The sequence below is a fragment of the Herpailurus yagouaroundi genome, unplaced genomic scaffold (assembly GCF_014898765.1).
Source record: "Herpailurus yagouaroundi ecotype Mexico unplaced genomic scaffold, PumYag 100, whole genome shotgun sequence".
In the NCBI taxonomy this organism is placed as follows: domain Eukaryota; kingdom Metazoa; phylum Chordata; class Mammalia; order Carnivora; family Felidae; genus Herpailurus; species Herpailurus yagouaroundi.
Genome location: NW_024412391.1, coordinates 83,679,513 through 83,693,069, shown reverse-complemented (window position 1 = coordinate 83,693,069; position 13,557 = coordinate 83,679,513). Strand labels below are relative to the sequence as shown.

Sequence of the window (13,557 nt, the reverse complement as noted above, 5' to 3'; positions counted from 1 at the left end):
TTGTGGTTTTAACTTCCACTAGCTTAAAGACTTAATGATGACCATATTTTCACATGCTCATTAGGTATTTGTATAGCTTCTTTGCTCACGTGTTTGTCAAAATTATTGGCTTTTAAAAAAATGGTTGGATTTTTATTTTTTAATTATTGCTTATTCTCTTATTAAGTGTTAAGAGAGCTTTATATATTCTAGATTCAAAGTCCTTTCTCAGATGTATGTTTTGCAAATGTATTTCCTTTGTGATTTGCCTTTTCATTTTCTTAACAGTGTCTTCCACATGATAAAAGTTAATTTTGATAAAGTCCAAGTTATCCATTTTTCTTTTATAATTTCTGGGGTTTTTGTTTTGTTTTGTTTTATTTCTTGACTTAAGAAATCTTTGTCTAACCCAAGACCAGAAGTACTTGCCCCTGTATTTTTGTCTGGAAGGTTTACTAAGTTCTTTTGAAGTTAATTTTTTGCATATGGTATGAGATAAGGTAAAGGGTATTTCTTTGAATATAGATCGGGAAGATCATATTCTGCCTACTGACTGACCTGGCACTCTTGCAGAAAAATCACTTGGTTATATATGTGTAAGACTATTTCTGGAGTCTGGTTTTTCCTTTTTTTTTTTTTTTTTTTTTTTGGTGTATCTGTGTTTGTAATCACTAATGTGTAATTTTTTCTATTTTATCTAATTTATCAAAGTAATTTTTGTTACTCTAGGCCCTTTGCATTTTTATATATATTTCAGAATCAAGCTGTTGTTCCTCCAAAAATGTTTCCTGAGATTTTGAGTAGGATTACATAATGAACCTACAGATCATTTTGTGATGAATTCATGTCTTTTGATCCATGAGTGTGATATATCTTCCCATTGATCTAGGTCTTTTATATTTTCTCTTTATCAATGCTATATAGTTTTTAGTGTGCTTGTCTAGCACATCTTTTCTTAAATGTATTACTATTTCATACATTTTGATGCTATTATAAATTGTGTTTTTAAAAGCTTACTTTCAACTGTTCATTATTAGAATATAGAAATACAATTTGATAAAAATAAGTGTAAGTATTTGGGTGTGTTTAATATTGATCCTTTGTTTTCTTTATGTCTTTTTCTAGTGTGGGTATCAGGCTAATGCTAACTTCAGAGAATAAGTTAAGAAGTATTTCATCCTCTTGAGTTTTCTCAAGCAGTTTATGTAAAATTGGCATTATTTCTTCTTTAAATGTTTGGTAGAATTTACCAAGGAAGTCATCTGGGTCTGGAGTTTTCTTTGTAGGAAGGTTTTAAGTACAAATTCAACTTCTTTCTTTTTTTTTTTTTTTTTTTTTTTTAATTTTTTTTTTCAACGTTTATTTATTTTTTTTTTGGGACAGAGAGAGACAGAGCATGAACGGGGGAGGGGCAGAGAGAGAGGGAGACACAGAATCGGAAACAGGCTCCAGGCTCTGAGCCATCAGCCCAGAGCCTGACGCGGGGCTCGAACTCACAGACCGCGAGATCGTGACCTGGCTGAAGTCGGACGCTTAACCGACTGCGCCACCCAGGCGCCCCTCAACTTCTTTCTTAGATAAGGGATTATTCCATTTATTTCTTCTTGGGTAAGCTTTGGTAGTTTATGTCTTTTCAGAGAACTTTTCCAGTTCACTGAAGTTTTCTAATTTATTGGCATAAAGTTGCATATAATGCTTCCTTATTACCCTTTGAATGTATGTGCAATCTGATGTGATGTTCAGTACCTCATCCCTGATACCATTAGTTTCTTCTTTTTTTCCTAATAATTACATCTAGAGGTTTATTGATTTTATTTATCTTCTCAGAAACCAACATTCAGTTTCATTGATTTTTCTGTTTTCTATTTTCACTTTCACTGATTTCTGCTTTTGTTTTTACTATTTATATTTGCTTTGCTTTGGATTTGATTTTCTCATTTTCTTGTTTATTAAGGTTAAGTTGAGATTATTGATTCAAACCTTCCTTTTCTGATTTGAGTGTTTATGCTGCATATTTCTCCATAAGCAGTATTTTAGCTGCCTGCTTATCTTTCCAAACACAGAAAAGTAGTAGTGAAGAAGCATCTATATATCTATACCTTTGATTCAGTAATTGTTAACAGTTTACCCACTAAATGAGCATTTTGAGGCTGACATGTTTGTTTGAATTTTAAAATTTATGAATTATTTTAGGAGGTGGTTTTTTCAAACAATCAGATGTATTATTATCTAAATGTAGCCTTTCAATAGTTTCTCATACCATGTATGAAAGTAGTGGGTTTTTATGAAAACAATTATCACCATGAAGTTTTCTTTAATATTTAACTTTTCACATTATAAGCTGCTTATGTTTAATGGAATACATTTACTAATATAGCAGTAAAAAAATGCAAAGGTATAAATATACCTACAAAATAGGTAAGCATAATTACAAAATTCATGAAAACCTCAGTTTTTAGGTAAAATCAAAGAAAAAAATGTAAAAAGTTGTTGCAAGGTATGTTTTTTGGCATTTATTAAAAGTGTACTTAGTCACCTAAAAATGTTTTGAAGTCTTAGAATTGTTATAGTCAGTATTTTATTTCTGTAGTGCATAAATTCAGTTTCTATTTTGAATATTTCTTCTCTCAGTGACTGGAATTTATCAAAGAAAATAGCCTTTAGCATACTTGACAGATTTCAAACCTTCAACCAATTGCACCTTCCAATATTGTTTATTATTGGTTGACTTAGCGTATTTTTGGTAGAAATGGTATAAGGTAAACTTTATTCCAATAAATCACATTAGATATTAAGAGTAGAGGTTGAGCTACAAAGGAAATGTTCTTATCTGTTAATTCATTCATCTCTTTTGCTTCTGGATCTGATTGAATTTTCTTGTGGATAGTTTTTTCCTACTTTTCTGCATATTATGTAGTATTTGATTGGGTTCCAGATACGAATTTTACATTGTTTGGTACTGGATACTTTGTCTTCCTTAAATATTCTTGTTCTTCTATACCATCAAGTTACTTAGAAACAATTTGGTTTTTTTGAATCTTGCTTTTAAGATTTATTAGAAAAACCTGAGCAGTGTTTAATCTAGACCTAATTATTTTCCACTACTGAGGTAATACTTTTCTTAGTACTCTACCTAGTACTCTGAATTACAAGGTTTTCCAGATTGCTTGTCAAGAACAGGCATTCTTCCCAGTCTTGTGTGAGTAACAGGTATATTCTTTCTAATCCTGCATGGTTTCTTCCCCCCAGACTCTGGAACTTTTCTCACACACATATGCTGAGTAGTGTTTTGCTGAGTACTCAGCATGGACCATTTACAGATCTCTGTAGTTAATCTTTTTGTGCACCTGTCCTCTCTCTGGTATTCTGTCCCATGAATTCTAGTTGCTTTAGTTTTCCTGGTCTTGGGGAAGGCAGGGGTAGAGGAGTCTCTTTCCCTTTCTGGTGCCATAGTCTAGAAGCCCCTGGTAGGAAATAAGCTGTTGTTGCCAAAGTGATAGGTTCTTTCCCTACTCAGTACCTTTTGCCAAATAGCCAAATAACAAAACAGTATTTGATGGCAAGCACATAATTTATTCAGTGGCCAGAGAATGGAGAAGGGGGGCTCATGCTCTAAAGGCACCTTTTCCCCAGTTTGGTCTCAAGGTCAGGGTTTTATGGAGTTAGGGTAATTAAGGGGCTGGTAAAGTTGACAGAGGGGTTTTTCCTGGGAAGGGAGAGGAGCCTTCGGAATCAAGAGTACCACCTCTTTTCTTCCCCTAACTGGACACAGTCGGATCTGTGATGGGCTGTTAGGTGTGTTTTTGTTATTACAGTTCTATAATGATGATCCCGAGATCATCTGGAGGGTTAGCTAGCACATCAGACCAGTTGAAAACTGGTCTTGACAAGGGAATTAAAAGCAAAAATGAACTATTGGGACCTCATGAACATAAAAAGCTTCTGCACTGCAAAGGAAACAATCAACAAAACTAAAAGGCAACCAATGGAATGGGAAAAGATATTTGCAAATGACATATCAGACAAAGGGCTAGTATCCAAAATCTATACAGAGCTCACCAAACTCCACACCCAAAAAACAAATAATCCAGTGAAGAAATGGGCAGAACACATGAATAGACACTTCTCTAAAGAAGACATCCAGATGGCCAACAGGCACATGAAAAGATGCTCAACATCGCTCCTCATCAGGGAAATACAAATCAAAGCCACACTCAGACATCACCTCATGCCAGTCAGAGTGGCCAAAATGAACACATCAGGAGACTATAGATGCTGGCGGGGATGGAGAAACGGGAACCCTCTTGCACTGTTGGTGGGAATGCAAACTGGTGCAGCCGCTCTGGAAAACAGTGCGGAAGTTCCTCAAAAAATTAAAAATAGACCTACCCTATGACCCAGAAATAGCACTGCTAGGAATTTACCCAAGGGATACAGGAGTACTGATGCATAGGGGCACTTGTACCCCAATGTTTATAGCAGCACTCTCAACAATAGCCAAATTGTGGAAAAAGCCTAAATATCCATCAACCGATGAATGGATACAGAAATTGTGGTTTATATACATAATGGAGTACTACGTGGCAATGAGAAAGAATGACATATGGCCCTTTGTAGCAATGTGGATGGAACTGGAGAGTGTTATGCTAAGTGAAATAAGCCATACAGAGAAAGACAGATATCATATGTTTTCACTCTTATGTGGATCCTGAGAAACTTAACAGAAACCAATGGGGGAGGGGAAGAAAAAAAAAAAAAGGTTAGAGTGGGAGAGAGCCAAAGCATAAGAGACTCTTTAAAACTGAGAACAGAGGGTTGATGGGGGGTGGGAGGGAGGGGAGGGTGGGTGATGGGTATTGAAGAGGGCATCTTTTGGGATGAGCACTGGGTGTTGTATGGAAACTAATTTGACAAAAAAATTCATATAATAAAAAAAAATCAATAAAACAAAAAAAGAAAACTGGCCTTGAGGGCTTGTTTGGAGCTTGTGGCTTCTGGCATTTGGCCTTAGCTTCTGGTGGCAAGCAGCACCTGTGAGCAGGGCTAGAAAACTGAGTTACTGTGACTTGTTAGCGAGTCCCCAGTGATGGGGATGACTGGGATGGTCATAGAGTTCACCTCCTTTATTTCCTGTCTCTCAAGGATCGCTGTATTTTATTGCATGATGTCTTTTAACGCATGGTGTTTTAAAAACCACTATTTCATATATTTTGTCTGTTGTTTTCTTGGTGATTTCAGACAGGAAGTTAATTCTGGTCACGGTTACTCTACTTTGACCAGAAATAGAAGTACCTCATCTAGTTCTGAGAGCAGTAATTAAAAGTAGATTTCAAAATATTATATGTTATGTGTGTGTTTAATGGTTCTGTCATTTACTTCTCTTTGGTCATCTGCTTTCTCATTGCCCTTAACTAAGCATTACAAGCCCCTGGTGTTCTTTTTTTTTTTTTTTTTCCCTCTTTTATTTTTTAAAATAAGCCCCTGGTGTTCTTTTTCCCATGCTGCTCCCTCTCAGTGACTGGCCTTGTCTCCTGGGTCATCAAAACATCTCATGTCATTAAGAAACTCTTTTAATATCCTGTACCTTCTCTCCAAAGAAAAACCTTATTTTCTCCCTGGGGGTCTCTGAGTGTGAGGAAACTGTCCTGTTTACTGATGGCCACCTGCCTGCTCCGTTTACCCTTTCCTCTCAGCAACACCATTCATAGGTCTCTTGGTTCTGTCTTCCATTTCTCCTCTTCTTTTGACTTCTACCCCTCAGATGGGAAACCTATCTAAGTTGCTCTAATTTAGTATAAACGAAAACAAAAGTAGAGAGTTCCTCTTTAGTTACTATTTCATTTCTCCTCTTTTTTATTCAGACTTCTCAAAAGAGTAGTTTGCATTGTTTTCTCTTCATTTTCATACCGTTGACTTCTCAACTAGGTGTACTATGGCTGTCCTCCACCATCCTATTGAAATTGTTCTCATTAAAGTAAACAGTGATCTACCCTCTTAATTACCAAATCCAGGAGATGTGTTTTCAGTTCTTACATTATGGGACCTATCTAGCTTGTGCAGTGAAGGAGCTACTGAAAGGAAGTATAATATTTTTAGGCAGAAAAGTCCATTAATACCTCACATTCAGAATAGTTTGTTACTTCTGATAGCATTATTCCTTTAATAACTTCCTTTGGGAGAACTCAAAAGTTGTTTGTAAAGCACCTTCCATTTATATCACACATACAGTCCCTAAAGTGCACTGTAGTACTTCTTAACATTACAGACAGGCAGTATTAAGGAATGCAACCATCTGCAGAGTTGAAGCTTATACACAATGTAACAGATTGTCTAAGTAAGTAATATTTTGGCAGAAAATATCTAAAGGGAAATTTTCCTAGTTAGCAACATGTTCTTTCTGATTTATAAATGTTGTTCATGCTTAGTAAGAAGAAGTTATAGGTATAATAAAATATAATCCAAGACAGTGAATTTACTTTATTAAAAAGGAAAGGGGCTTGAACTTGTCACCTTGAAAATTCAAAATAGCTTCTGTAGGAAATCTGCTGCTTTATTTATCTATGGGTGAAAGTTATTTCCAAAATAACTTCTAAACTTTATGTCTGTTACTTTTCCATTGTAGTTTCTAGGTAATAGTTGTTCACCAGCCTGTTGGGTTATAATATATATGTTTTTTTTTAAGTCTCAGTAGAAACAAGCAAAATAAACATTACCATTTTAAACTCTTTGAAATTAAAACATAATTCTTCTTTGTTATCTGATGATTTTCCCAGAATGTATCATTTCCCTTTGCTTTATTTTTCTTCATAGTTCTTATCCCTTGCTAATATACACATACTATTTATTTATCATGTCTGGATCTCCTTCCCCCCCATTAGAATGTAATCTCCATAAGATGCAAAATACTGTTTTGATCATGGCAGTATTTTCAATGGCCAAAAAAGTACCTGGCACACAGTAGGACATCAGTAAATCCTTGTTGACTGGAAGGAAGACAGGAAAAGAGGAAGGAATCAAGGAAGAATAAATGCCAGTGTCCCTTTAAAAAGCTTAAGAATGTAACAAAAACTATTTTTTGAAATATGTTTGAAATATTCTGGGAAGTGACTTTTTAAAAACATGTAAACCCTTTGTGCAGTATTATTCCCTCACAACTCTTAAGCAACTCCGGGAGATGATTCATACAATTAAGGGAGCTACATGGTATATATCTGTAGTGCTTTGGAAAACAAAGTGTGAGTAAGAGTAACACTGAGGAGATATCTATATTTTAAGATTTAGAAGCTTGAATACTTGAAATGTATGCTAAAATTCATTTTCTTCACCTTTTTAAAAATACAGTGATAAATCAGGAATCTAGGTGTCCTGAGAAATAGGGAGATGAGCAACCTGTATGAATTATGAGTACTTTTCTTTATTGTAGATTTTTTAAATGTTAGAATGATGTGAATATTAAATGAGATCTTTATTGTGATAGATTTCTTAAAAGTTAATGTATAACTTTATATATGTATATATATATACACACATATATATACACACACACACACACACACACACACACGTATGTATACACACACACACACTGAGGAGATACATCTCACACCCTCATGTAAAGTACCTTGTAGAATAAAAAAAATTTTTTTTTAATGTTTATTTATTTTTGAGAGAGAGAGTATGAGTGGGAGAGGGGCAGAAAGAAAGAGAGAGAGAGAGATACACAGAATCAGAAGCAGGATCCAGTCTCTGAGCTGTCAGTACAGAGCCCGACACAGGGCTTGAAACCATGAACTGTGAGATGATGACCTGAGCCAAAGTTGGACATATATCCAACTGAGCCACCCAGGTGCCCCAGTACCTTGTAGAATTTTGAGCCCTACAACTGAAGCATGCTTTCACTGTAGAGTTCTAATGAGCTAATACAAGGGACCATCCTAAACACCCTGTATTTAGTACATAAAGACGAAAACTTGGAGTTTGCCCAAAAAGAGGAATAGTTCATTGTTGAGAGTTTGAGAGGAGGACGTTCTAAAAGTTTATATAACCTGGATGGAGGTGAATCTTAGCCATCAAATAAGTTTTTGGAGACTTCCTTTGCAAGGGCAAGTTTGATCATGTAATTCTCTAATAAAAATCTTTTATTGGTATATATATATCAAATCATTATATTGTATACCTTGAACTAACACAATGTTGTAAGTCAGTTACATCTCAAACTGAAAAAAAATAAATTTAAGAAGATTAAAAAATTTTCATTGATTCCCATTATTTTTTTAAAAAATCGTTTATTATCATATAACACTCATAAAGAAAAAGTGTGAGTATCATAATTGTACACCTAAATGAATTTTTCATATCTTAATATAGCTATGTAACCAAGAACAGCATCCAGATCAAGAAACAGGGTATTACCTAAACCAGAAGGTCCCCTCAACGTCTCCTAGTTTCTGCCTGCCCTTCTCCTAACAGTATTCATTTCTAATGACATAGATTTTTTAAAAATTATTATTTTATACAGATAAAATTAGCTGGTTTGTATTCTAGTGTTTGCTGTCTGATGTTTCTTGCTCAGCATGTTGCTAAGGTCCTCTATCTTGTTGCATGCACCTGAGGTTGTTCTCAATGTCGTCAAATGTTCCATTCTGTGAATATATTATAAAATATTTATCCACCATATTATTGGTGGGCATTTGGGTGGTTTCCCATTTTTGAGCTATTTTAAGTAATGCTACTATTACAATGCTGTCCTTTTTTTTTATTGGGAATAAACCTGGGAACGGAAAATAGTTAGGTGGAGTAGACAGAGTAACAGGCCTCATAGAGATTTGCATGTTTTATCTTACATGGCAAAAGAGATTTTGCAGATGTGATTTAAGAATCTTGAGTTGGAAAGACTGTCCTGGATCATCCAGGTGGGCCCACGATATTCACAGAGGCTCAAAAGGGTAAGGGCAGGGGGGCGGGGTGGGGGCGGGCAGGAGAGTCAGAGGAGGAGGTGTGATCATTGAAACAGAAGTCAAAGTGACAAAACTGGGGACCTCAGGCCAAGCAGTACAGGCAGGTGGGAAAGTCCGGGAAAAACAACTTTAGAACAGTCAGAAGGAACATAGTCAGAAGGAACAGTCAGAAGGTGCTAGAGAACTTGATTTTGGCTTAGACCAAATTTGTACTTCTGACCTCCAGGTTTGCAGGATAATACATTTATGTTGTTTTAAGCCCCCAAATTTGTGTTAATATGTTACAACAGCTATGGAAACGAATACGGGACATAATAGAATTTACACATGGTCAGCTTTAAGAGTTACTGCCAAAGAGTTTGCAAATGTTGTACCAAATTAACCTCTCACTGGCAACACTTCTGTGCTTCTGCTTTTCCCCATATCCTTGACATTTGAATTGTCTGGGGGTTTTTTTCCCCTTTAACCATTCTGGTGGGCATTTAGTCAAATAATGTTGCAGTTTTAATTTTATTTCTTTAGTGATAAATGATACTAATTTTTTCCATGTATTTATATGCTATGTAGATATGCTCTTTTGCAAAGCTTCTATTCATTTCTATAGAATTCTTTCGTACTGGTTCACAAGATTTTATTTACATATTCTGAATTATTTTTATTAGTTTCTTTTCTCCCCCTTTGGCAGTGTAGTTGCACATATGTAGGCTAATCATTTCAATTCATTCTAGGATTGGGTTGGATTGGGGTAATTGCAGTTTTAATAATACCCAGTCTGTCCCTAATTCTTCCTTTTTCTTGAGCTTGCTTCTCCCAGGCTTTTAATTGAGAGGTTAGAGGCTCTTTGTCTCCTCAGCCCTGAAATACTGAGTCTGATCTAGCACTGCCATTTGGATGTTTCCAGACAAATCTCTAACCTTTCACCTCATGAAACTTCAGAATCTGGTGAATGTCTTCCTGGGAAGGAAGAACTACCTATGTGGCATGTTCTCTCCCCTCAGCTGGTCTTGGTGTCCTATGGTATGTTTCCACAAATATGAAGGATATTTTACCCCTACTCTCTGAAGTTTTAGACCTAGTTCCTCAGCTCCCCTTGCAACTCCATAACTCAGTAAATTTTCTGTTGGACACTAGAGTTGAGGGTCCTTAAGTTTCAAAATTTTTACTCCAGTCCCATGAACCACTAAAAACTCTGCTAGTTTGTTCTCCAGCAGAGCTTCTCTGCTTGGGCCAGGCTTGAGTTTTTTAAAATATATATGGCTTCTTTAATGGAACCTTGGTCTGCCTCCACTCTTCTTTCCCCTTTACTCCCAGGGTACATTCCCAACATGACTTTTCTGGTCCCTTCTTATCTCTTCACTCATTTTTTTTTTCCTTTCTAATATTTTGTCTCTGTACTGGAGCTTTAATTTGTGAAGGAATCACCCTCTTTCTTCTCAGTATTTACAAATACCTGAAACACATGTGTATATCCTTCCCTTCACCTGGATAACTCACATTCATCGTTCCAATCTCAGTTTAGAGATGAAGTGTTCCTTGATGTCTCCCTCCCCATACACTTATTCAGATATGAGTATGACACCCTCTGTCTGCTCCTGTAAAGCACTTTTTAGGTCCCCTTTAGTACTTATCCTGCTGTAGTATAATGGCTCACCTCCTTGTTTGTCAGTATCTTCCACCAGGCTCTAGAAAAAGCTTATCTGTGTACCTCTGTTCCATATTACATTCCTGTCATAGAGCACAGTGCTCATTACATAATTGCCATTCTGTTGAAATGGATGCCCAAAGTGTTAAATTAATATTTAAATGCGTTGAGAGATAGGAGGAAATGTGAAGACAAAAACTAAAAACAAAAGTACCTTTTATTAAAAAAAAACAGTGCTTAAAAGTTAAATGAGATCCAAATATCAAGTGCTTTTAGAAAACAAACAACAATATGTATTTTTGAGAAACAGGGACGTGAGAGGATGACATAAAAATGTTGGGATGATTATCATAGAATATCAAATTAACTTTTACTTTTTTCCTTATACTTTATATATTTGGTCCTTGGCAACGAGCGTATCATCAGTTATAAAATAGGAAGCAGTTTTCATTGAGGTAAGAGGAGGAAAAAAACATGAGACTAAGATATTTAATTAAATCCTCCATAAGGATTTGTTGGTTGGATAAATGTGACCCACTAGTTACCGAAATGAATCAAGTGCTCAAAATTGAAGGGTAGAGTGAGATAAAAGGAGCTCAGAGAAAAAAAATCCCCAGTTTACCTCACATATCTGGGTAAATTCCAAATGGATCAAAGAATTAAATATAAAATGTGAAATCACTCAAGGGATGGAAGAAAACATAAGTGAGTAAGCTAGGAATAGGGAAAGCTTCTAACTGAACATTCAGAAGCAATTATGAAATGATTGAAAGTTTGATTATATTAAAGTTTTTACATGACGGAAAAAACCTTACACAAAATAAAAAGACAGATGACAAACCTGAGAAACATTTTATAACTTACAAAAAGAAAATATAATAATATAAAATAATATATAATATATAGTAATATAAAAAGCTGCTAAAATGAGAAGTCAGAGGCCAACAACCCTCAAGAAAAAAAAAAACGTAGATACCTCTTATTTGGAAAAGATGCTCAGTGTCCCCCATGAATTGAGAAATGCAAAGTGAAAGTACATAGAGATGCCATTTCTCATCTGTCAAGTTAGCAAAAAGTCAAAAAAGTTTAAAACCACATTCTGTTGACAAGACTGTGGGGCAACAGTCACTCCTCAACACAGTGTGACTTCAAATACAAACCTTATGGAGGAGAGTTCGTGAGTGTCTAACAACAGATAAACCTTTGCTTTTTTACCCCGCAGTTCTGCTTCTAAGGACCTATTCCATAGATGCACTAGCAAAACTATGAAAAGATGTTCACAAGACTGTTCATTGAATCATTATTTGGAATAGAAAAAAACTGGAATAGCCCAAATGTTCCTCCCAAGGGGATTAAACAAAGTGTGGTGCATCCATAGATTGGAATGCCATGTAGCTTTTGAAAAAGGAAGAGGAAGAGGAAAAAAAAAAAAAAAGACTGAAGAATATCTCCAAGATACATTAAGTTAAAAAAAGTGAAAAGATATGTGTGCAGTGTGCTATTGTTTACCTAAGAAAGGGAGTGGTGTAAATATACCGTTTTGCTTATTTTTTAAGAAATGGAAGGATAAGTCATAAAATCCAGAAAAATGATTACAAGTAGTAGGGGAGGGGATGTGTGAAGAATGCATTGGAGAGACCAAGGATAAAAGCTAGACTTCTTTGAATATACTTGGTTGTGTAGATTTAACTTTGAAGTCATATGAATATTTTATGTAGTTCTAAAATGGAATGAAAGTGAAAGGAGAAATTACTAAAAATCAAAAGTAAAATGGAAAATCTTAATGCAAATGTTTGTCCAGGACATGGAGAAGGCACTCTTTCATTTGACTTTTTACTTTACTCTTTTGACGGCCTTGTAGTAATTTGTTTTTTAGCCTTATTGGGATATATTTAAAGGACAGCAAGAACGTCCCCCCAAAACCCATGAACTCTTTTCAGTAATCATGTTACTGATAGTTTATTAATGATTAATTATTAATCATGGTTACTGATGATATTATTACCATTATTCTCAGACTGTTCTGTGTGCTCAGTGGAATGGATACTTGGTTGCTGTGAAGAAAGCTGAAAACTGGAAACGTTTATAGGGAAATGGAAGATAAGAAGTTGAAAGGAGTTTTTGTTTTTTTTTTGTGGTTTTTTTTGGTGACCTTTATTTTTTTCTGTGAGATAATGGGGGCAGTCATCTTCATATTTTAAGTGGATTCAAGATTAGGTAGTTAGGTTGGAGGAGAATATGTATGCTTTATATTCCTGCTAAAAGGGATGGTTGGGGGATAGAACGCATACCCCGTTGATAGATTCTATAACTTTGTGTTGCTGTTATTATGTAAAAAAAAAAAAACAACAAAAACAACTAAGAAACCTCCTAGGGACCATAGCCAGATATAGCCAGACAATTATTCTACCCTAATTATATGGATATATAGTTTGCACAAGGGGATAACCTCAGGTGGTTGTTTTTGTTTAAGTCTGATTCTCCAAAACTTAATGTTTTAGGCTTTGGTCAGATTTTCCATCCAAAGCTTGCATTTTAATATCTGTTTATCTCAAAGAGAGTTTCTCTGAGTTTTAGAAAAGTCTGAATAGCAGAGAATATTTACAAATGATATATCTAGTAAGGGGTTACTATCCAATATTTAAAAAGAACTCATACAACTCAGCACCAAAAAACAAACAAAAAAACCCAAACCAAAAACAAATAATCTGATTAAACATGGGCAGAGGACCTGGATAGACATTTTTCCATAGAAGGCATACCAACAGGTACATGAAAAGATGCTCAGCATCACTAATCATCAGGGAAATGCAGTGATGCATTTCCACAGTGAGCTATCACCTCACATCTGTCAGAATGGCTAGAATCAAAAAGGCAAGAAATAACAAGTGATTAGGATGTGGAGAAAAAGGAACCTTTGTAACACTGTTGGGAAAGTAAATTGGTGCAGCCACTCTGGGAAATCTTAGGGAGGTTTCT

General features: G+C 35.4%; 1 protein-coding gene across 1 annotated transcript in view; it reads left to right on the top strand.

The window, feature by feature from the left end:
* Positions 1 to 13,557, top strand: part of COG5 (component of oligomeric golgi complex 5) — a 321,373-nt gene that overhangs the window by 223,626 nt on the left and 84,190 nt on the right. The gene's annotated exons all lie outside the window — the stretch shown is intronic.